The 26,401-nt window shown below is 43.4% G+C and overlaps 1 protein-coding gene across 2 annotated transcripts in view; it reads right to left on the bottom strand.

The window, feature by feature from the left end:
* CTNNA2 (catenin alpha 2) overlaps positions 1 to 26,401 on the bottom strand; it is an 832,954-nt gene that overhangs the window by 680,678 nt on the left and 125,875 nt on the right. The gene's annotated exons all lie outside the window — the stretch shown is intronic.

The raw sequence follows: 26,401 nt of genomic DNA, 5'->3' as shown, positions 1-26,401 counted from the left end.
ATATTGGGAAACTGGCAAGGCTCCAGGAAATGGTCGCGTGTTGTTCGCGCAATTGCGCATGCGCGATCGAAAAATCGCAATCGCAATATGTATTTTGGTTAAAATATCATACATATTCGATTTCAGAGTGCTGCTACAGCAGTTTTCGAAATATCTGCAATAAATTTCGCATTCGCATGTTGCGATATTTCGATAAAATATCAGGAATATTCTGAGCCAATCAGAGCGCTCCTCCAGCATATCTCGAAATTGCGCAATAAATATCGCATTCGCATGTTGCGATATTTCGATAAAATATCAGGAATATTCTGAGCCAATCAGAGCGCTCCTCCAGCATATCTCGAAATTGCGCAATAAATATCGCATTCGCATGTTGCGATATTTCGATAAAATATCACGAATATTCTGAGCCAATCAGAGCGCTCCTCCAGCATATCTCGAAATTGCGCAATAAATATCGCATTCGCATGTTGCGATATTTCGATAAAATATCACGAATATTCTGAGCCAATCAGAGCGCTCCTCCAGCATATCTCGAAATTGCGCAATAAATATCGCATTCGCATGTTGCGATATTTCGATAAAATATCACGAATATTCTAAGCCAATCAGAGCGCTCCTACCGCAGTTATTAAAAAAATCGCAATTATTTTCGCATTCGCAATAGCGAAAAATCGCATTCAATTAATTTCGATAAAATATCACGAATATTCGAATTTAGCGAATATATCTCGAATATTCGAATATATATTCGAGATATATCGCGAAATCGAATATGGCATATTCTGCTCAACACTAGTCCCTAGGTAGACTACTTCCTCAGTGGTGTCACTGGTCCCTAGGTAGACTACTTCCTCAGTGGTGTCACTGGTAAAAGGGTAGGCTACATTCCAAGTGATGTCACTGTTCTAAAGTTAAAGGATAGGCTACATTCTCAGTGATATCATCGGTCACTAGTAAAAGGATATACTACATTCTCAATGATGTCAATGGTCTCCAGTAAAAGCATTGGCTATATGTTCAATTATGATGTCATTGGTTTTAAGTGAAATAATAGGCTTGTTTAACAACAATGTCACAAATTACTAGAGAAGGAATAAGCTGCATTTCAATGATGTATCTATCCTGTAATAAATGGTCAGACTACATTCTCATCAATGTCACCATCTTTTAATAAATGGTCTGGCATTAGTGATTTTATAATCTTCTAATAAATGGACAGGCTACATTCTTAGTGGTATTAGCAATCTTTAGTGAATAAACAAGATGGATCATCACTGAAGGTACTGGCCTCTAGTGAAGGGCCAGATTGCATTCTAGGTAGATAAATTATCAGTACATTCTCAGTATTGTCACGATCCTCTAGAAAACAGAGACTACATCAGTGATGTCAAAATTCTCTAATGAACAGATAGGTTTCATTCTCGCTAATGTTACAATATTTTATTCAGTAGATAGGCTCAATTTCCTTTATTCAGTGGATAGGCTCCATTTTCAGTGATGTGGCCATCTTCTAATAAGTGGACTGGCTACATTTTCAGCCTTGTTACCCTCCTCTAAAGCAGGGATCTCCAAACTACAGCCCTCCAGCTGTTGCAGAACTACATGTCCCATGAGGCTTTGTAAAACTCTGACATTATCAGACATGACTAGGTATGATGGGAATTGTAGTTCCAGAACAACTGGAGGACCACAATTTGGAGACCCCTGCTCTAAAGTATGGACAGGCTGAGTTTTCAGTGATGTCACAATAAATGGATACATTCTCAATGATGTTACCAACCTCTAATAAATGGATAGGCTTCATTCTCCATGATGTCACCATCCTCTAATAAATAGATATAGGTAGATTCACAAAGAGTTAGGTCGGCTTATCAGTAGATAAGCCGACCTAACTCCGAATCTACGCCGCCGTATGTTTAAGCGTATGCTCAAACAGAGATACACTTAAACAAAGCTAAGATAGGACGGCTTGCGCCGTTCTATCTTAGCTTGCAATTTTTCTGATGGCCGCTAGGTGGCGCTTCCATTGCGGCCGGTGTAGATTATGTAAATTAGCTTGTACGCCGATTCCCGAACGTACGCCAGGCCGCCGCAGTCGAATTACGTCATTTCCGTAAGGCCTTAGGCGGCCTAAAGTTATTCCACCTATGAGGTGGAATAACAATGTTAAAGTATGGCCGCCGTTCCCGCCGCGAGGTTCGAATTTTTTACGTCGTTTGCGTAAGTCGTCCACGAATCGGGAGTTACGTCGTTTACGTCCACGTCAAAATCAATAGGCCCGTACGGCGTACTTAACCGCAATGCGCCCTGGGAAGTGTAGGCGCCCGGCGCATGCGCAGTGTATAAAAGTGACAAAAAACGTGAGGTCAAGCCTCATTTCCATACAACACGCCCCCCTCCAACCAATTTGAATTTGGCGCCCTTACGCCCGCTCGTTTGAGGCTACGCCGCCGTAAATTAGCAGGTAAGTTGATTTAGAATCATTACTAGCCTAGCTAATTTACGGCGGCGTAGCCTAAACAGGCTAAGCCACTCCTCCGCATCTTTAGGCTCACGTACCTGAATCTACCTAATAATTTCTATTGTCAATTATGTCACCACCCTGTAAAAATGGATAGTCTACATTTTCAGTTATATAAACTGGAGGTAAGGGGTGTTTGTATAAACACCACACCTTTGGGAACTGGTTGAGTGGCATTTTGGTCCATGTGGTAGGAGGTTACGTCTGCCATTACTCATGTTGTTACACTAGACTTAACAAGACTTACAATACCAGACTTGAAGTACTGTTGAAATACTGCTATATTAAATACACAGCAGGAGCTGTATTTGTCTATATTTTGCCTTATTTCACTGGTGGTAACCTCTCCAAGGGCCAGCAGGACTTGTCCAGACATATTTCCCTATGCAACATATGACTACTATCTGTTATTGAAGAGTCCATCTTTATGTATATCTGAGATCCAAGGTCCTGATGAATTGGGTGATCCAGCGAAACGTGTCATTCTTCAGTTGGTGATCTGATTTAACCTTTATATAATCACCTTTCTGCCAATTCCTGTTTGAGGATATGTGGTATAATTGGCAATTGATTTTAGATTATGATATTATGAAATCACCCAAATTTTAAGGTTTTTCAACCTGTGCATTTTAATGATTTCATAATAAAGTTGTATATTTTGTATTTATTTACTGTCTCTACATTTTAAAGCTCAATTGTCATTGATGTCACCACCCTCTAAGACGGGATAGGCTCCATTTTCAGTGATGTTAACATCATCATCTAATCAATAGATAGGCTCCATTTTCAGTGATGTTATCATATAATCCAGGGTTTGACAAATTTGCTTGGAATCTAGAAGCCAGCTAAAAAAGTTAGGAGCCAGAGCCGACGAGCTTGCGCACAGAAGCGAACGCATACGTGAGAAGCGCCCGCATATGTAAACGGTGTTCAAACCACACACGTGAGGTATTGCCACGATTGGTAGAGCGAGAGCAATAATTCTAGCCCTAGACCTCCTCTGTAACTCAAAACATGCAACCTGTAGATTTTTTTAAACGTCGCCTATGAAGATTTTAAAGGGTAAAAGTTTGTCGGCATTCCACGAGTGGACGCAATTTTGAAGCGTGACATGTTGGGTATGAATTTACTCGGCGTAACATTATCTTTCATAATATTAAAAAAAATGGGGATAACTTTACTGTTGTCTTATTTTTTAATTAAAAAAAGTGTATTTTTTTCTCAAAAAAGTGCGCGTATAAGACCACTGCGCAAATACGGCGTGACAGAAAGTATTGCAACGATCACCATTTTATTCTCTAGGGTGTTAGGATAAAAAATATATATAATGTTTGGGGGTTCTAATTAGAGGGAAGAAGATGGCAGTGAAAATAGTGAAAAATTACATTAGAATTGCTGTTTAACTTATAATGCTTAACTTGTAATACCAACGGCCACCACCAGATGGCGCCAGCTTACACATCTGGTGGTAATAACTTGTAATACCAACGGCTCGCCACCAGATGGCGCCAGCTCACATCTGGTGAGCCTTCCAAGCCAAGTCGCCAGGACCCTATTTCTAGTCGCCATGGCGACCTGGCGACCGGGATTTGTCGAGCCCTGATATAATCAATAGATAGGCTTCATTTTTCAGTGTTGTCACCATCCTATAATACACATATAGGCTACCTTCTTAATGATGCTATCATCCTCTAAGGCTGGATTCACACCTATGCATTTTTGGTGCTTTTTGCATTTTGCAGATTTGCACTACAGAACGTGTTCCTTAGGAAACCATGGTAAATGGACTGTAGTGCAAACCAGCAAAATGCAAAAAGCACAAAAAATGCATAGGTGTGAATCAGGCCTAATAAATGGATAGGCTACATTTTTAGTGATATAAGCGATCTCTACTGAAAAGACAAGATTACAATAGAAGGAATAGATCCCATTGAGAAAATATAGACAAATACATTGATATTGGTATATAATACTGTGCCCTTATTTTCTCTTTTTCTTTTCTTAAAGGGGTGGTTCACCCTAAAAACTACTTTTTTTTATTACACTGGCCCCCCACATTACAATACGATTAAGGCTATTATTTTTTTTTTTATGCTGTACATACCTTTGTACAGCATATTCACCCGTGGCTTCGGGGTTGCGAGTCCCGCGGGAGTGGGCGTTCCTAACATGTGTGTGATTGACGTTTTGCCCAAAAACGAGCTCCCCCCCGTCGCGTAAGCCGCGTCACAGTTGGCGAAAGGAGCCGAACGGCGAGTCGGCGCTATACTGCCCATGCGCATCGCCGTTCGGCTCCTTTCGCCAATCGTGACGCGGCTAACGCGACGGGGGGGAGCTCGTTTTTGGGCAAAACGTCAATCACAGACATGTTAGGAACGCCCACTCCCGCGGGACTCGCAACCCGGATGCCACGGGTGAATATGCTGTACAAAGGTATGTACAGCATCAAAAAAATTATAATAGCCTTAATCGTATTGTAATGTGGGGGGCCAGTGTAATAAGAAAAATTAGTTTTTAGGGTGAACCACCCCTTTAATACAAAATAAAAGAAAATAAAATAAAAGAAAACTGGCAAATATAAAAATGCAACAGATAAAAATAAGCAAAAAGAAAGGAATAAAAAGAATTCATGACATATCAGTCGTCTATTGAAAAATACTTTCAGTACCTTGCTGGGTCTAATGAACCAGTTTATTTATAATTCATTAATATGTAAATGCTCCATTCACATGATTAACGATATCAGAACAGAAAACTGGCTCAGACACATATGGAATTCCTAATAAGTTCATATTCTTGCTAGTGAATTCCTTCACAATAAGTCTACCAGAGTCTCCGAAGGTCCACTAAAGACTTAATATAGCATAAAAAAAGACTGATAAGGCTTCCCAGTTCCGGGTAATTGCCCCAAGCTTCTCCTCGCTCAAGTCGTCCACTTTTCAAGCACTGAATTGGAAATGTCCTTCTTGAATTAATACATGAGAGGGCTCCTGTTATTCTGATGTGTGCTTGTCTGATCACAAAAAGCACAAAGAAAAATGCCAAAAAAAAAACCCGGCCAGAAAAAGTATTCACTTCAAAAACCAAAATAAGAATGCAAATTACTAAGAATCATATTTCTAAAAACATGTATGTGATTTTCGCCCAAACACTGCAACCAACATTTACCAACATATGGCATATGAGCTTAGGGGCTATAGAGGCTTTTATAATGTCACATATGAAAAATGTAGGGGTATAGAAGATTATGGCCACATGCAATTTTAAAGGGGTTCTAAAGGCTCAAGGTGTTTTACCTTCATGCATTCTATTCATAAGAGATCAGTCGGAGCCATTGGCTCCTGCTTCTGTCATTCACAGCCAGTTAGCCAATGAGGAGAGAGGGGGATGGGGCTGAGCCACAGATTTGTGTGTGAATGGACACGCAGAGCACTGGCTTGGATTGCAACCTACTTGTTCTGGGGGCACTTGGCTGGAGTGAGGGGCCAGTAGTGCCAGCGGGGGACCCGAGAAGAGCAGGATATGGGCTTCTCTGTGCAAAACCGCTTCACAGAGCAGGTAAGTATGACATGTTTGTTATTTAAATAAAAAATATTGCCTCTAATAACACTTTAACCACTTCAACCCCCGGAAGGATTTGCCCCTTAATGACCAGGCCATTTTTTTGCGATATAGCACTGTATCGTTTTAACTGACAATTTTGCGGCCATGCGACCCTGTACCCAAACAAAATTGCTTCTACAACATAGGGGAAATATTTAGGGACTTGTTTTTATTGTTTTTACTGGTAATGGCAGTGATGTTTAGCGGGACTGCGACATTGCAGTGGATAAATCTGACCCTAAGTGACACTTTTTGGTGACCAGTGACACCAATACAGTGATCAGTGCTATAAAAATGCACTGATCACTGTATAAATACACTGGCATGGAAGGGGTTAACACTAGGGGGCAATCAAGGGGTTAAGTGTTCCCTAGGGAGGTGTTTTCTTACTGTGGGGGGAGTGGACTAACAGGGAGTAGAGAGAGATAGCTGTTTTCGATCACTAGGAACAGCAGGTCTCTCTCTCTCCTTAATTACATTGTCAGACCCCCGTTCTGCCTCTGTGAGGAGAGATCGCGTGTGGCCAGTGGCCGGGGCACGCTCCCCACACATGCAGCACGCCCACACGATCACATGCACGGACCGACCTACAGGTAAGTCTATTTGCGCAGCCAAGCCTTGCCGCAGCATATCTGCGGTGGGTGGTTGGCAAGTAGTTAAGGCTTGACATGATGGGTATCTATTTACTTGGCACAACCTTATCTTCTATATTTTATCAAATATGTGTAATATTTTGCACTTGGGTGCCATAAAAGTAACTGTGTTTGTATACTTTACAAGTCAACTGTCCAGAATCAGATGAAAGCAATTGGGTGGCTCTACAGCCATGGACCCCCAGAAGTGTGTAACATCTCCCCATGCATCCTGGGCTCTGCAAGCCCTGGACCAGCATTGCAGGAGTTGCTGGGTAGAGGGGAGGTAGACCAGTGAACATCTGTTTGCTGATCTCCCCACCTAGAAAGAACCTGGAAGTGTGCATAATGCTATCAATTCCCCTGGCCTCTATGGCAAGGGAAAAAGTTATTAACCACTTCCAGACCGCCGCATGTATATGTACGTTGGCAGAATGGCACGTACAGGCACATTGGCGTACCTGTACATTCCTGCCTAGACGTGGGTCAGGGGTCCGATCGGGACCCCCCCCCCGCTACATTCGGCGGTCAGATTCCCGCAGGGAGCGATCCGGGACGACGGCGCAGCTATTCGTTTATAGCCGCCCCATCGCGATCGCTCCCCAGAGCTGAAGAACGGGGAGAGCCGTATGTAAACACGGCTTCCCCGTGCTTCACTGTGGCGGCTGCATCGATCAAGTGATCCCTTTTATAGGGAGACTCGATCGATGACGTCAGTCCTACAGCCACACCCCCCTACAGTTGTAAACACACACTAGGTGAACCCTAACTCCTACAGCGCGCCCTGTGGTTAACTCCCAAACTGCAACTGTCATTTTCACAATAAACAATGCAATTTAAATGCATTTTTTGCTGTGAAAATGACAATGGTCCCAAAAATGTGTCAAAATTGTTCGAAGTGTCCGCCATAATGTCCCAGTCACGAAAAAATCACTGATCGCCGCCATTAGTAGTTAAAAAAAAAAAAAAATAATAAAACTATCCCCTATTTTGTAAACGCTATAAATTTTGCGCAAACCAATCGATAAACGCTTATTGCGATTTTTTTTACCAAAAATAGGTAGAAGAATACGTATCGGCCTAAACTGAGGAAAAAAAAAAATTATATATTTTTGGGGGATATTTATTATAGCAAAAAGTAAAAAATATTGAATTTTTTTCAAAATTGTTGCTCTATTTTTGTTTATAACGCAAAAAATAAAAACCGCAGAGGTGATCAAATACCACCAAAAGAAAGCTGTATTTGTGGGGAAAAAAAGGACGCCAATTTTGTTTGGGAGCCACGTCGCACGACCACGCAATTATCAGTTAAATCGACGCAGTGCCGAATTGTAAAAACCCCTTGGGTCATTTAGCAGCATATTGGTCCGGTCCTTAAGTGGTTAAGCATGATATGTGTCAAAAATCCCCATGAGTTCTTATTAGAGAAAACAACATTCTATCACATAGGGGATGCTTGGTCCCCTATTGTGTCCCAAGCTGGATGGTATGCACACTAGCCACACTACATTCCAATGGTGCCACTAGAGGTGCTGACTAACCCAGACAGTGCAGTACCCTGGCATTGTGGCAAAAGTTGCCAACCAAACCAAAAGTTCCCTGTAGCCTTGCAGGCATAGAACGGGAAGAGAAAAAAAGTCCCACACAACTCGAAGGCAGGGACAGCAAAAGGGATCCCCTACTTAGGGGCAACTTCCGTAGTCATTAGAAATGCCAAAATGGGGCATAATCTTTAGGAATCCTGGTCTGGCATAGCCATCACGGTTTTTAGGGACTAGTCTCTGCCTCAGCAGACCTAGGGCCAGATTCACAAAAGAGATACGACGGCGTATCTCCTGATACGCCATCGTATCTCTGTTTTAGGGCCGTTCTAACTATGCGACTGATTCGTAGAATCAGTTACGCATAGCTAGCCCTAAGATCCGACAGGTGTAATTGAATTACGCCGTCGGATCCTAGGATGCATTACTTCGGCCACCGCTGGGGGCAGTTTGCGTCGTAAACCAGCGTCGGGTATGCAAATTAGCAGTTACGGCGATCCACAAAGGTTTTTCCCGTCGTTACGTTGTCGCAAGTTTTAGATTCCCGTCGCAAAGATAGGGCTGCTATTAACATGGTGTAAAATTACTCCACCATGTTAAAGTATGCCCGTCTTTCCCGCGTCGCTTTTGAATTTTTTTGTTTTCCCGGCGTACGTTACGCACGTCGCGATTCTCAACACGTCGGCGCGCCGCAAGTTTCCAGGTAAGTGCTTTGTGGATCGGGCACTTAGACTGAAAACTTGCGGCGGTGTAACGTAAACGGGTTACGTTACGCTGCGCCGCAGGTACGAGAATCTGGCCCTTAGGCCCTAGATCTCTCAGCCAATGGCTGTGAGCGCTGACCGGTGTGTTCTGGTAGGGGGGCTGTCCTCCCCGTCAAAACACAATAGTTCAGTGTCTTTATATCGGATTGTTAGTAGTGTTGAGCAGAATACGCCATATTCGATTTCGCGATATATCACGAATATATAGCCGAATATTCGAGAAATATCCGCTAAATTCGAATATTCGTGATATTTTATCGAAATGAAATGTTTGCGAAATTTCGCTATTGCGAATGCGAAAATAATTGCGAAATTTCGACAACTGCGGTAGGAGCACTCTGATTGGCTCAGAATATTCGTGATATTTTATCGAAATTTCGCAAAATGCGAATGCGATATTTATTGCGGAATTTCGACAACTGCGGTAGGAGCCCTCTGATTGGCTCAGAATATTCGTGATATTTTATCGAAATTTCGCAAAATGCGAATGCGATATTTATTGCGGAATTTCGACAACTGCGGTAGGAGCCCTCTGATTGGCTCAGAATATTCGTGATATTTTATCGAAATTTCGCAAAATGCGAATGCCATATTTATTGCGGAATTTCGACAACTGCGGTAGGAGCCCTCTGATTGGCTCAGAATATTTGTGATATTTTATCGAAATTTCGCAAAATGCGAATGCGATATTTATTGCGGAATTTCGACAACTGCGGTAGGAGAACTCTGATTGGCTCTGATGCAAAAGAAGGGCGGAGAAAATAATCGCGCGATATTCCGATTGCCGAATAATCGCATTGCGATTTTTCGGCAAGATAAAATGATCGCTTCAGCTACTCGGCCCAAGGTCTCTAATCATACCAGCAATGCTTTTAGACGTCGATGGAGATCTCTAGGATGTGATCTGTTCTAAAAATAAAATTTAAAAAATTCGAATATTCGGAATAGCGAATATTCACCGCGAAATTCGAAATATATCGCGAATACTCGAATATGCCATATTCGAGCCGAATATTCGCAATACGAATATTCGTGAGCAACACTAATTGTTAGTACAGGATCTCCTCCCGAGCTCTTCAGATTTTTTTTTCCAACCCTCTGGGTTGAGATGAGTAATATAAGCGACTGACTTGATGCAGAATTGCAGCTTGAATATGGTAACATACAGATCATAGAATACAGAAATCCGTGTTTGAAATGACAATCCAGAGGCATCATGGCACATCAATAAACATCAGCTTTACCAAAGTAATACAGTCAGTCACATGCCATATAAAAGGGAGACTCAATATAAAGACAACCAACAAAACAACTCTTATCCTTAATGGCACACTGCTAATTTTAAGGATGAATTGAAATAAAAATTTTGAAAATTACACTATTAACATTACTAGATGTTTCCTATTACATAGCATATCTTCAATGTTTGAGTTTATTTCCACGTTAAATAGGGTAGCTAGCGTTCCTATATATCTTCTTTATCAACAAGTCAAATTTTTGGCAGATTTCTAAAGCAAAACATGTAAATCATGCCAGTGTGCCCACGTTGCCAACTTTGTATTCACAACTGTTTAACCACTTAAGACCCGGACCTTTAGGCAGCTAAAGGACCCGGACAGTTTTTGCGATTCGGCACTGCGTCGCTTTAAATGACAATTGCGCGGTCATGAGACGTGGCTCCCAAACAAAATTGGCGTCCTTTTTTCCCCACAAATAGAGCTTTCTTTTGGTGGTATTTGATCACCTCTGCGGTTTTTATTTTTTGCGCTATAAACAAAAATAGAGCGACAATTTTGAAAAAAATGCAATATTTTTTACTTTTTTCTATAATAAATATCCCCCAAAAATATATAAAACATTTTTTTTTTTCCCTCAGTTTAGACCGATACGTATTCTTCTACCTATTTTTGGTAAAAAAAAATCGCAATAAGCATTTATCGATTGGTTTGCGCAAAATTTATAGGGCCAAATCCACAGCCCCGCAGCGCAACGTAACTTAAGTGATTTAAGTTACACTGCCGCAAATTTCCTAAGTTAGGTATCGATCCACAACACACTTACCTGGAAATTTGCGGCGGTGTAACTCAAATCCATCCGGCGCAAGGCGTGCCGAATCTAATGGGGGCGAGTCCCATTTAAATTAGGCGCGCTCCCGCGCCGGACGTACTGCGCATGCTCCATCGAGTAACTTACCCGACGTGCATTGCGCTAACTGACGTCGCTCCGACGTCATTTGCTTAGACGTTAACGTAAATGGCGTCCAGCGCCATTCACGAACGTCTTACGCAAACGACGTAGAGTTTAAAATTTCGACGCGGGAACGACGGTCATACTTAATAGGGCTTGGTCAAATAGGACTCAGCCCTATTTTTACGCGGCGTAACTCGACGTAAACGACGTAGATTTAGCGCAACGGGCCCGTCGGAACGTTCGTGGATCGCCGTAAGTGTTCATATGCATATTCTAGGCCGGCCGCAATGGCCTCGCCAGGATACGACGGCGTATCAGTAGATACGCCGGCGTATCCCTTTTGTGGATTACCCCCATAGCGTTTACAAAAAACGGGATAGTTTTATTGCATTTTTATAAAAAACATTTTTACTACTACGGCGATCAGCGGTTTTTTTTGTGACTGCGACATTATGGCGGACACTTCGGACAATTTTGACAAATGTTTGGAACCATTGTCATTTTCACAGCAAAAAAAATGTTTACTGTGAAAATGACAATTGCAGTTTGGTAGTTAATCACAAGGGGGCGCTGATGGGGTTATGTATGACCGCATTTGTGTTTCTAACTGTAGGGGGGTGTGGCTGTAGGTGTGACATCATCGATTGTGGTTCCCTATAAAAGGGAACACACGATCGATGACAGCGCCACAGTGAAGAACGGGGAAGCTGTGTTTACACTCACCTCTCCCCGTTCTTCAGCTCCGGGGACCAATCGCGGGACTCCAGCGGCGATCGGGTCCGCGAGTCCCGCGGACACGGTCACGGAGCTTCGGGCCGGGTCGCGTGCACGCGCCCACGGCTGGGCTTAAAGAGCCATTCTGCCGATGTATATCGGCGTGAATGGGTCCTTAAGTGGTTAAAGAGCAAAATAATAATAAAACCAAAATTGGAGCACTCATAATCTGGTGCAGCTGTGCATGGTAGCCAATCGTCTTCTGGTACAATTTTTTTATTAAAATATATGAGAAGTGAAAACAGCTGTAATGATCCCACGCAGGGGATATAGGCAGTAAGCATAACATGGTACAACTTAATAATATACATTGGCCCAGATTCAAGTAGAATTGCGCGATATTTGCGGGGGAGCAGGGCAACGATTTTGCCCTGCGCCCCCGCAAATATTTTGCGCTGCCCTCGATTCACGGAGCAGTAGCTCCGTGAATTGCGAGGGCACGCCGGCAAATTTGCCGGGCGTAAGCGCGCGCAAGTTAAATGATCCCGCCGGGGGCGGGAATCATTTAAATTAGGCGCGCTCCCGCGCCGAGCGTACAGCGCATGCTCCGTCGGGAAACTTTCCCGACGTGCATTGCGGCAAATGACGTTGCAAGGACGTCATTTGCTTCTAAGTGAACGTGAATGGCGTCCAGCGCCATTCACGTTTCAATTTGCATACTACATACTACTGCATACTATTTGCATACTACACGCTGATACACAATGGGAGCGCCCCCTAGCGGCCCCCGCAAGAATGCAGCCTAAAATCTGCGAGGCATAAGAGCCTTATGCCGCGCAGATTTTAGCCTGCAGTCGGTGTAACGAGGTTCCTGAATCAGGAGCACTCGTTACACCGGAGCAAGTAAGCACTTGCGCTGCGTAACCTATGGTTGCGCGGGCGCAAGTGCTTCTTGAATCTGGGCCATTGAAAACATATTCAGTACTAAAGATTGTCGAACATCAACAACCCTCCGGCCAAGGCCGGGGGTCAACTTGGGGTGACTGAGCTTAATTGCTCAGTGGTTGAGGTGTGAAGTAGCCCACAAAATTTTTGGAATAACAAAACTGGGATCAGGGTCATAAGAGCAAGCAAAAAACAAAAATGAACCCCCCCAAAAAAAGGAGGGAGGGGGGAAAGATGGCAAAGGAGGGACACAAAGAATGAGAAGAAAAGACAGAGAAGGAAAAGTAGGTGCCGAATAGGTAGAATAGATAGGAAAGAGGTTTCCCAGGTCGGGAGGGTGGAGGCAGAGGCGGCTCTCTAATTAGGCAAATTAGGCGGTCGCCTTAGCCCTCGCCCCCACAGGGGCCTCACGGCTGCCTAATTTGCCTAAAGAATTGGTTAGAGAAAATTCTATAAACTGTGAATTTATAGTTCATAGATTTTAAAACTCTTTATATATTCAATGTATACAGTTAAATTTTTATCCCTTGAATTATTTTTCCCATTATGGATGGGAGTGGGGCCTCATGTCTCAGACTTGTCTGAGGCCTCACAAAGCCTAGAGCTGCCTCTGCGTGGAGGAGGTCAGTTAGCAAGGTCTAGGCTGGTCAGATGCAAAGTGGGAAGAATGTAGGACCCCCATGGGCGGTAGCCAATCATCTTCTAACTTAAAGCAGAGTTCCGGCCACAATTTCACTTTTTAAATATAAATACCCCTGTAATACACAAGCTTAATGTATTATAGTAAAGTTAGTCTGTAAACTAAGGTCCGTTTTGTTAGGTTGTTACAGCATTTAGACACTTTATAAAATAGAAATTGACTGGGGCCATCTTAAGTGTGGGCATCATGAAGCCAGACTGTATGACTTCCTGGATTTCAGCCTTGCAGATCTCGCACATGCTCAGTGCTGCACAAGCAGTGTCAGATCAGGTTTCAGCACCTGTGCTGTCCAAGTCACATGATTCTTTGAGACTGGGGAGTGCACAGACTCCTGGAAAGTTACACCCACTACATTCCCAGGAGTCTGTGCGGTGTAGGTTAGGAAGCATTAAGCACCTAGGTGCAGGAAGTGGGAAGATTAACTATTCTGCCTAGCAACAACACTTTGAAGTCATCTAAAAAAACAAAAAAAAAAATTTGTAAAGGACTAATGACATTTTTTTAAAACTACGGATGTAATGTTATATTTATGGGTGGAACTCCACTTTAAGTTGTTCAATTAAGCTTTGACAATCAAACCTGGAGGCTGGTTGGTTTCTATGCAGAGATGTACAAGATTTTGCATGTTCCAGTTTTAGTAAATACCCGCATAGGGTCATTTATATAACCATTTATTCAAAATGCTTTAAGTTTTTCACACTTGCGAGCCAGAGAACACACATGTCATGTATGACCTACACCATCCCAGATAACAAGCAATTGTGCAGCAAGTTTGAAAATGTCTGGCCTAGCTATTGCTAGACTTCACAAGTTTGTTGCACAATTGCAGCAAGTCCACATTGCGTGACTCCAGATCAACTTTCTTTACAAACATTCTGCAAGTTTGGTGCAAGTTCTGGTTCAGTTATGTTTGTGCAATAGTCATCCCACCATAGGGGTCACTGTGGCTGAATTTTAATGCTGTAGACTTGCAGAGCTCTTGCTGTAGACTCAGCACTGCAACTTTGCTCTTGCTAGAGGCTTGCCATGCAAATTTGCTACAAATTGGAAACATGTCTACAAGAACATGTGCTTCAAGTGCTCTGCAAGTGTACAACTTGCCATTGAAAATGTGCAGGAAGTTAAAGTGGTTGTAAACCCCTCCTTACATCTTGCACCTACAGGTAAGCCTAGATTAAGGTTTACCTGTAGGTGCAAGATATATCTCCTTAACCTACACGGTTAAGGAGATATTTGCAGTAAGGACTGCATCGATGTCAACGGTGCATGCGCGCCGTAGACAATGGCGCAGGCGCACTGAGCGTTCCGTTTTTGTGAATGGGATATTGGGGGGTTAATGCCATAATCCTGCGCATGCGAGGGGATCTGCCAGTCCCGCGTGCATGCGCGGGTGTGACGTCATCGCTTCTCCGGCCAGTCACAACACCAAGGAAGAAGATCGGAGGAGACATGGTGGCGGCAGAGGGAACCGAGGCGAACTCTGGGGGCTTCGATCTCAGGTAAGTCAATCATAATGAGCTAGTATTCTATGCATACTAGCTCATTATGACTTTCTCTTGCAGGTTTTTTTTTTTAATGTTTTGGGGGTTTACGTCCTCTTTAATAGACTTACAATTCAACACTGCCACAAATGGTGGGCACAGATTGGCAGCACTGGTGGACACTGATTGGCAGCACTGGTGGACACTGATTGGCAGCACTGGTGGGCACAGATTGGCAGCACTGGTGGGCACTGTTGAGGCTGAACTGATAATCAGGACACTGATGATCAGTGCCCTAATTTGTCAGTGTAGACGTCTCCTGTGTGGATTTGCCTACTTTCGTCTCTTCTTTCCTCAAACCTATCAGCGTGAGGGATGCATTGTGATCAGCAGTGATTGGACATGGCTGATCACATGGTAAAGAGCCGCCATGATGGGCTGTTTATGCCGATCTGTGATCAGCTGTGTCCGAAGGATGCATCGATCACGGATCACTGCCAATGCACACTTCATATGATGGCCTCCTGGCAAAGTGCAGCCGTGCTGTAGTCTCTATAGCACGATCGTAAAGGGGTTAAAAAAATTAGCCAAAAAAATCTTAGGCCTCGTACACACGGCCGAGTTTCTCTGCAAAAAACAGCAAGAAGCTTGCTGGTTTATTTTTTTTGCCGAGGAAACCGGTCGTGTGTACACTTTTCAACGAGGAAACCGCCGAGGATCTCGTCGGGCCAAAAAGAAAGCATGTCTTCTTTTTCCCCGACGGCAATGGGAAAAGTTGGCTCGCCGAGATCCTCGGCGGCTTCACAAGGAACTCGACGAGCAAAACGATGTGTTTTGCCCGTCGAGTTTCTCGGCCGTGTGTACGAGGCCTTACACTCAGGTTTGGGATTGACGGCATCGTCCAGCTAGTGGCCTACAAAACATGTTTGAGTAGAACAGCATATGGTAGTCGGTACTTTTTCACACCTCAGTCCATGGCCTCGTGTTTAACCCCCTAAGCGGTATTCCTGAGTCTGGCTCGGGGTGGAATTTCAGAACCAAAAGCAGTAACCCCGAGCCAGACTCTGGATCGCCTCGCAGTGTCCACAGGCAGGGACCTCACACGTGTAACGCGGTGACGTCAAAGCGCCGCCTCCCGGCGTTTCGTCTCAACAGGGACTTGTTACGCTTCGACGTCACCGCGTTACACGTGTGAGGACCCGGATATCCCGGGCACACGCTCCTAAACAGGCCGGCCGGCTGTTTTTTATGTCCGTTTTTATCTGGATTGATGTAAGTGCACAATCTATTTTTATCTAATAAACCACCATACAGTATTATGCTATGAGCTCTCCTTGGTTTTTCATATACTTTGGAGCATTGCATCGGGCTGTCAATAGAGAGAAGTACTCGTTGCCGGGGTTTATACTATTGGATGGATGATTGGACCTGTTCCCGCTGTGGAGAGTGGATATCTATTTATCTTGCTGTTTTAAAATATATTTGTGGTAAGAGTCAGGCCGGGTACACACGGGCAAACATGTACGATGAAACCGGTCCGTCGGACCGTTTTCACCGTACATGTCTGCCCGGGGACTTCTGTACGATGGCTGTACTAACCATCGTACAGAAGTCCGCGCGTAAACAATACGCGGGGCATGTCTGCGCTGTCGCCGCGACGATGACGCGGCGACGTGGGCGGGCCTGCCTTTTAAATGCTTCCATGCATGCGTCGAAGTCATTCGACGCATGCGAGGGACGGCGGGCGCTCGGACATGTACGGTAGGTCTGTACTAACGACCATACATGTCCGAGCGGGCAGGATTCCAGCGGACGGTTTTAAAACAAGTCCAGGAATATTTGCCCGCTGGGAAAAGGCCCGGCGGGCAAATGTTTGCTGGAATTCTGCCCGCTCGCGGACCAGTTTCAGCATACATGTTTGGTCGTGTGTACGGGGCCTTAGTGTTACTCGCTGGTGGAGGTCTCCTGTCCGTTACCAATCACTAAGTTGTGGATTTGTCCAGCACCTTTGGGACTCACTGCTCCTTCATCACTTTACTTTGGACTGTGTTCATGTTTTCAGCTCATTTCTCTTTTCAGTAATTTTATTGGGGACTGTTTTGATGCATTGAACTGCTATAAGGATCCCAGTTTATGCCATACAGGTTTTCACTTACCAATTTATTGTCGTTCACATCACATTGGTGTTCACATATTTTCTTATATTATTTAGCGCGACTCCCCTTTTTTCTATGTATTTGTTTGATGTTGTATGACATTTTGAGACGCAGCTGCTACACATTTTGTTTATTTTGGTATGCGCAATATTTTTTCTGTTCTATAGTTATTTATTATATTATAATTTATGATTTTGTTTTTCAAACTTTATCATACCCGGGATGTCTACTAGACTCTTGTTTGGACAGATTTAAGTGAGTTATTCCTAAGAATTACAGGCCTACAGTATTCAACGCCCAATTTCCTTGCAAAATAATGGTACCGCTATCAGCACCTAGAATCTGAAATAATCATACCGCCAGGGAGGTTAAGGCCCCATACACACGATAGAATCCATCCGCTGAAAAATCCCAGCGAATGGGTTTCAGCGGATAGATCCTATGGTGTGTACACTCCAGCGGATCTGTTTCCGCGGATATTTCTCCCCTGGGATGGATTCCAGCAGATCGAATATTCGCTGACATGCTAAACAAATCTATCTGCTGGAATCCATCCCAACGGATGGATCCGCTGGTCTGTATAGACTCACCGGATCCATCCGTCCGAAGGGATCCTCCGCATGCGTCGTAATGATTCGACACATGCGTGGAATTCCTTATATGACAGCGTCGCGCACGTCGCCACGTCATAATCGTGGTGACGGCGCGACACGTCATCGCCAGAGGATTTCGGCGCGGATTTCAATGCGATGGTGAGTACACTCCATCGCAGAGAAATCCGCTGAAATCCTCGAGAGGATTTATCCGCGGAAATGGTCCGCTGGACCGTATTTGCGGATAAATCCTCTCGTGTGTATGGGGCCTAAGAGAGACATTGGAGAAAATTTGGACAAACAGCAATAGAAGGTCATTTCAGTCAAAGGAAAGGTCAAAAGACCAATCTTATCTAAAATGTTTATCTGGGTTATAACACTTTCATCTGCATTGTTTGTTTTTGGAACAAACCCCAGCAAATAGAACAGATCAATGAGCATTACAATATCCCTAAAGCTTTGACTTGTCCTGATTTCCCTTTGAGCACCAGGCAAAAAATGTAAAACACAAATCATCCAAATTATTTTCCTAATTTGGGGCAAAACAAATAATTTGGACTTTTTTTTACAACAATTGTTCATAAAAAAAAAAAAAGAAAAACTCACAACTCAACAAGCCATTCTTTTAATTTCAATTATTTCTTTATTTCTTTATATTCCATTCCAGAATTTTTTTTTTTTTTATTTCAATTATTTCTTTATTTCTTTATATTCCATTCCAGAAAAAAATAATTCATGGCAAAATGACAAACTTTCCTTGAAGTAAAATTAAAAATATTAGCAGTCGCGTGGAAGAAAAATATGGATTGCCCGAACCCAGAAAACATAAAACCAGGCTCCTGGAAAAATTAATGAAAGGGATAGCGCACGACTTGACGGATAATTTCTATTTAGGAGAAATAAAAAATGTTTTATGAGGGAAAATAATGATTCTGTTTTATCAAAGTTTAGTTTTAGGAAATGATATGTCATTCTGACAAAGCCTGGAGACACATTCATATCTCATATAATGGAGAATTACAGGCTGGCAAGAAAATGTCACATAGCTGTGGAGACAGACTCTCGAAGATAGTATACACCAAAAGAGCAAAAAATAATAGCAAAAAAATAAAATAAAAATAATAACAGACACAAAAGAGCTTATGTTGAACCCCAAGGTCTCTATATTGACAGGACATAAAAGTTGTATCCGTCTAGCTAGAACATTGAACTTTGATATAACGCCAATACCATTTCTTTTTTATCATTATTATTTTTTGAGGCTGAATTCACTTCTTTACTGTGCTTTAGTGCATATGTATTATTGGACCACCATAGTAATAATTATTTTATATATGTAGTTTTACCTGTAATGCTACCGTGTTTCCCCGAAAATAAGACCTACCCCAAAAATAAGACCCAGCGTTATTTTCCAGGAGGGCTGCAATATAAGCCCTACACCGAAAATAAGCCCTAGTTTAAAAAGCTTGTAAAATCCTATAATCCACTCTATTACAGTAGTGTATAATGTACAGTGTGTGTGTTTCTGTAATATAATTGCGGGGAAGAGAGTTCCGACGGGTCACAGAAGCACAGAGCGGCGCTATAACGAAGGTATTTGGGACAATTATATTACAAAAACAAATACATTGTACATTATATACTACTGTAATAGAGTGGATTATAGGATTTTACAAGCATTTTAACTCAGTTCACACTGGGGATTCCTGTCAGGCAGGGAGAGAAGACAGCACATTACATGGTAAGACCTACCCCGAAAATAAGCCCTACTGTGTCTTTTGTTGCCAAAATTAATATAAGACCCGGGCTTATTTTCGGGGAAACACGGTAGTATTATATATAGAAATTATTTTATTATTTACAGGTCTTTCCATATAAGGCTAGGTTTACACTGCTGTGAATTCAAAATCGCGGTAAAATCGATTTCGCGGCTGCGTTTTTTGCCGTGATTTTTCCGCGATTCGTGGCCACGATTTCAGGGAATGCCAGTCTATAGAGCTGAATTCGCATCGCACACACGGATCAAAATCGCACAGGACCCTTTTTTCCGCAGCTTAAATTCGCAACGCATTGATGTGAACGGCACTAATGTTAAACTATTTGAGAAATCGCAAACGGCTCAAATTCGCAATAGAATTTGCAGCCGTGTGATCCTAGCCTGAAAGACAAGCCGTTCAGCAAAAGTGTTAGTTAGACCCCTTTCACACTTTCTGCTATTTTTACCGCAGACGCTATGGGCGGATTTGTGGCGCATTTCGGCTGCTAGTGGGGCGGTTTTACCGCTAGCCCCTCAGGCTTTCACACTGGAGATAATGTTTGAGGGCGAATTGCAGGCGCTATTTTTAACACTATAGTGCCTGCAATACACCCTCAATGTGAAATGGGTCTTAACTGGTTGCCGACCAACCGCCGTTGTTTTACGGCGGCAGGTTGGCTTCCCTGCGCGAGAGCCCGTAGCTATACGTCGGCTCTCGCGCAGGCCACTAGGCGCCCCCCGCTCTCCCCCGACTCCTGTGCGCGGTGGGTGCGATCGCCGCCGGGCACACGCGATCGCTCGTTACAGAGCGAGGACCGGGAGCTGTGTGTGTAAACACACAGCTCCCGGTCCTGTCAGGGAGAGAAATGCTGATCTTCTGTTCATACAATGTATGAACAGCGATCAGTCATTTCCCCTAGTGAGTCCACCCCCCTACAGTTAGAACACACCCAGGGAACATACTTAACCCCTTCCCCGCCCCCTAGTGTTAACCCATTCACTGCCAGTGGCATTTTTTTTGAAGTAATCAATGCATTTGTATAGCACTGATCGCTATAAAAATGCCAATGGTCCCAAAAATGTGTCAAAAGTGTCCGAAGTGTCCGCCATAAAGTCGCAGTACCGAAAAAAAAAACGCTGATCGCCGTTAATAAAAATATTAATGAATATATTAATGAAAATGCCATAAAAATACCCCCTATTTTGTAAACGCTATAACTTTTGCGCAAACCAATCAATAAACGCTTATTGCGATTTTTTTACGAAAAATATGTAGAAGAATACGTATCGGCCTAAAAGTAAAAAATATTCCTTTTTTTCAAAATTGTCGCTCTATTTTTGTTTAAAGCACAAAAACTAAAAACCGCAGAGGTGATCAAATACCCCCAAAAGAAACCCGAGGCCGTAAAAAGATAGCCTCCCAGATTTATAGAGCCACCTTGAGGCCATCTTTTTACATACACCCGAGTCTGAAGTAGTTAAGTGAATTATTCCTAAGAATTGCAGGACTACAGTATAAAACGCCAAATTTCCTTGCAAAATAATGGTACCGCTTTCAGCACCTAAAATCTGAAATGATCATACCGCCAGGGGGGTTAACCACTTCCGGACCGCCGCATGTACATTTACGTCAGCAGAATGGCACGGACAGGCACATTGGCGTACCTGTACGTCCCTGCCTAGACGTGGGTCGGGGGTCCGATCGGGACCCCCCCCTCGGTACATGCAGCGGTTCCCGTGGCTTCAGGAGCGATCCGGAACGAGGGCGCAGCTATTTGTTTCTAGCCGCCCCCTCACGATCGCTCCCCGGAGCTGAAGAACGGGGAGAGCCGTATGTAAACACGGCTTCCCCGTGCTTCACTATGGCGGCTGCATCGATCGAGTGATCCCTTTTATAGAGAGACTCGATCGATGACGTCAGACCTACAGCCACACCCCCCTACAGTTGTAAACACACACTAGGTGAACCCTAACTCCTTCAGCGCCCCCTGTGGTTAACTCCCAAACTGCAACTGTCATTTTCACAATAAACAATGCAATTTAAATGCATTTTTTGCTGTGAAAATGACAATGGTCCCAAAAATGTGTCAAAATTGTCCGAAGTGTCCGCCATAATGTCGCAGTCACGAAAAAAAATTGCTGATCGCCGCCATTGGTAGTAAAAAAAAAAAAAAATAATAAAACTATCCCCTATTTTGTAAACGCTATAAATTTTGCGCAAACCAATCGATAAACGCTTATTGCGATTTTATTACCAAAAATAGGTAGAAGAATACGTATCGGCCTAAACTGAGGAAAAAAATTAATTTATATATGTTTTTGGGGGATATTTATTATAGCAAAAAGTAAAAAATATTGCATTTTTTTCAAAATTGTCGCTCTATTTTTGTTTATAGCGCAAAAAATAAAAACTGCAGAGGTGATCAAATACCACCAAAAGAAAGCTCTATTTGTGGGGAAAAAAGGACGCCAATTTTGTTTGGGAGCCACGTCGCACGACCGCGCAATTGTCAGTTAAAGCGACGCAGTGCCGAATCGCAAAAAGTGCTCTGGTCTTTGACCAGCAATATGGTCCGGGGGTTAAGTGGTTAAAGTGGTTGTAAACCCCTTACAAACACTTTAAGCTACAGGTAAGCCTAGAATAAGGCTTATCTCTGTAGGTGCTTGAAATATATACTAAACTTACACGGCTTAGGAGATATTTACAAAAATCACAGGCGCCAATGTCTACGGCGTATGCACCATAGACAACGGCGCAGGCGCACTTTAGCAACGGCGATCACGCACTGAAGTCCATACATCAGGGAGGGAGAGTGGCGGGCAGTCACGTAACCGCACAACAGTGATATGAAAAAAGGTATTTAGCTCCTGAATGTTTAAAAAAAACACACACTGTATAGTATATCTTCTTATCGTAGAGGGGCTGGCAGAAATTGATATCTGACTTTAAAACCACTTTAATATCCATATAAAACTACATGTCAACCTAAGACTACCCTGTCTACAGGGTGACAACACTACTCTGTGATTTCACCGCAGAAAAAAAAGGGTGGTCACCCTGTTAAAAAAAAGTGAAAAAATAGTAGATCCACTGGCAGGATCAACAGCTGATAGAACTATGTTATGCATTGTGGTGTGCTCTGTATGTGTATTGGGCTGACATTCAAAATGATTACCCACTTCAATACCGGGCACTTTCCACCCTTCCTGCCCAAGCCAATTTTCAACTTTTAGCCCTGTCACTTTTCAAATGCAGCAATGCAGCACTGATGGCCATTGATAGGCGGCACTAATGGGCACTCATAGGTGGCACTGATGGGCAACACTGATGGGCACTGAAAGGCTGCACTGATGGGTACTTATGGGTGGCACTGATGGAAACTGATAGATGGCACTGATAGGCATCACTAATGGCACTGACAGTCATTACTGATGGGCACTGATTGACTTCACGTCTGGACACTGACTGGCATCCCTGGTGGTCCAGGGTGGCATACCTGGTGGCCATCCATGATCAGCATCCCTGGTGGTCCTGGGTGGGCATCCGTGAGGGGGCTGCGCTGATAATGGCTCTCCTCTACTCGCGTCTGTCAGACAAGCGGCTTTTCCTGTTTACACTGTGATCAGCCTTGATTGGACACAGCTGATCACATGGTAAGGAGCCTCCGTCAGACTGACACACCACACCACCGCGGGCACGCGATCGCAGCTTATCCGTTGTCTTTAAGAGCCCCAGGGTCACGCGCGCCCAGTCCTGAGTTCCTTGACCGCGCCTGCTCGCAGACCCGATCGCCGCCGATGTCCCGCATTTAGATCACAGAGCTGAAGAACGGGGAGAGGTTAGTGTAAACAAACCTTTCCAAGTTCTTCCTAGTGGCAGTGGCAGTGATCGTCTGTTCCCTGTCAAAGGGAACAGAGATCATTGACATGTCACGCCAGGCCACGCCCCCCTACAGTAAGAATCACACACTAGGGCACACTTAACCCCTACAGCGCCACCTAGTGTTTAACCCCTTCACTGCCAGCCTCATTTTCACAGTAATCAGTGCACTTTTATAGCACTGATCGCTGTAAAAATGACAATGGTCCCAAAAATGTGTCAAAAGGGTCCGATGTGTCCACCATAATGTCGCAGTCCCGATAAAAATCGCTGATCGCCGCCATTACTAGTAAAAAACAAAAAAATATATTAATAAAAATGCCATAAAATGATCCCCTATTTTGTAGACGCTATAACTTTTGCGCAAACCGATCGGCCTAAACTGAGGAAAAAAATATGTTTTTATATATTTTTTGGGGATATTTATTATAGCAAAAAGTAAAAAAATATTGCATTTTTTTCAAAAATGTTGCTGTATTTTTGTTAGCGCAAAAAATAAAAAAACGCAGAAGTGATCAAATACCACCAAAAGAAAGCTCTATTTGTGGGGAAAAAAAGGACGCCAATTTTGTTTGAAAAAGTAAGTCGCACGACCGCGCAATTGTCAGTTAAAGCGACGCAGTGCCGAATCGCAAAAAGTGGCCTGGTCCTTTAGCTACAAAATGATCCGGGGCTTAAGTGGTAAATATGCAGCAAAATATGCGTTTTACCAAGCATTAGTACAATTATTCAATTATTATTACATTAATACATTTAGTTGAAAAGCAGCCTTAAAAAGAAAGAATACTATTCATTTAAAATGGCTTTTTTGTTTTTTTCATGAATTAAAAAATGTGCCGAATGACAGAAAATGAAAAAAAAAAAAAGACATAACATTGGAGTAAAAAAGAATGAAAACAATCCATTGAGAGTGTTGTTTAGGTTCAATATGGTTCAAGAACTGACTCACAAAAAAAATGTGATAAAAGGAACATTAAATAATGTATTGTTGAAGAAAAAAAATGAATTGCACTCTGAAAAAAAAATGTGTTTAAACTGGATATACAAACCTAGAGAAACAGTAATTGTGTCTTTGCACTGTAGTTTTCTATGTGACAATACACTGACAAATCGTTCTCATTTTCCAAGGAGAGTCCCATGTGTTGAAATTTGCCCAGGCAATTGATTTGTGTCTGTGTGTTACATGGAATGTTCAGTATTTGCTGTTATTCAGGATTACATACTGCCAATCTGGCCACTCAGAAAATAAACGGTTCAGACCGTTTAACAGCAATATCGGAAGGTTAGCCAAGAGGGTTTTGTTTGTTATATTTTAGCTGTTATTATATACTGTATATTTAATTTTATATATATATATATATATATATATATATATATATATATATATATATATAAAATGGCGGCGATCAGCGACTGCGACATTATGGCGGACACATCGGACCCTTTTGACACATTTTTGGGACCATTGTCATTTTTACAGCGATCAGTGCTATAAAAATGCACCAATGACGAATTAAAAAAATGGCATTTTTCTCGTCATGAAAAACGTGTGTATAATGCTGAGTACAGACGATCGGACATTCCGACAACAAAACCATGGATACATTTCTGACGGATGTAGGCTCAAACTTGTCTTGCATACACACGGTCACACAAATGTTGTCAGAAATTCTAAACGCCAAGATTGCGGTCATGTAGAACATGTACGACGGCACTATTAAGCCCCGGACCAAAATGCAGCTAAATGCCCAGGCCAGGTTTTGCAATTCGGCACTGCATCACTTTAAAAGACAATTGCGCGGTCGTGCAACGTGGCTCCCAAACAAAAATTTACGTATTTTTTTCCCAACAAATAGAGCTTTCTTTTGGTGGTATTTGATCACACCTGCGGTTTTTATTTTTTGCGCTATAAACAAAAATAGAGCGACGATTTTAAAAAAATGCAATTTCTCTTATCGTCCATGGACGGACACAGCTCCTTAAGTCTTGACAAGTGGGTTATGTTCCCTGTTTACAGGAGAGGACTAGGCAGAAACATGTTAAATGGTTAAATACATGTTAAATTAACAGAGTTGAACAGCCCCGCCAAGGGGGCGGTCCCTCCAGACATAACCCTCCTCACTGCAGCTTGCAGCCTCAGTTTCGTTCTGCCTAGCAAAGGAGAAGGACGTATGGCTCCCTTTGGGCCCAGCGCCCTGAGGAGAAATTTTATTTTATTTTATTTTATTTTCACTTTTTCTTGAAGAATCTTCTTTCAACTGTCGGCTGAGTGACAGGCTGGATATTATAGATCCTTGTAGTCTACTCAGTCCGACCAGCAAGCGTGGACACACCTATGCAAAGAGGCTTGGTCTGCCACGCCGTACCTCATGACTCCTGAGGTGGCCGTGAGCTTTGCTCCGAGGTCCACATATGACTGGGCTGTGGTGTTGCCTCACTCACAGTGGACCGGGCCGACAGCTACCTCCATTGCGGTTGTATGTCTGTCAGGAATGCGTCAGCGAGTCCTCGCTCGGACGGGTAAGTACAGTCCCTCCTACTTCGGTGGGTTGGTACGGCTGGGCATTCCTGGGGTTCGGAGGTGCTCTGACAGTGGAGGAGCACTCCTCCCTTCCCTGCTCCGTTCCCTTGCTGCATTGCTAAGGCACGCTGTCCGGGGGGGGGGGGGCTTTCCTGAGAGGGCTGTGTTATCTGGCACCTTTTACTGTCTGATACTGGGTTTTTCCTGTGGGGGTTTTCACTGTAAAGGCTCTAGGAGGCTTTACCTGTTTAAAATGTGGCGTTTGGCCGACGCTGGCGCCATTTTTTGGGAGGTTTTCAATTACATTGAAAACTCCCATTGGCGGCCATTTTGTCGTAGCCGCACCATGTGCAGCGGGCGGCCATCTTTGTGCAGTCCTGACCCCTAGTGCTGTATCTACG

This window comes from Rana temporaria, chromosome 1 (genome assembly GCF_905171775.1).
Source record: "Rana temporaria chromosome 1, aRanTem1.1, whole genome shotgun sequence".
In the NCBI taxonomy this organism is placed as follows: Eukaryota; Metazoa; Chordata; class Amphibia; order Anura; family Ranidae; genus Rana; species Rana temporaria.
This window is presented reverse-complemented; position numbering and strand designations above follow the sequence as displayed.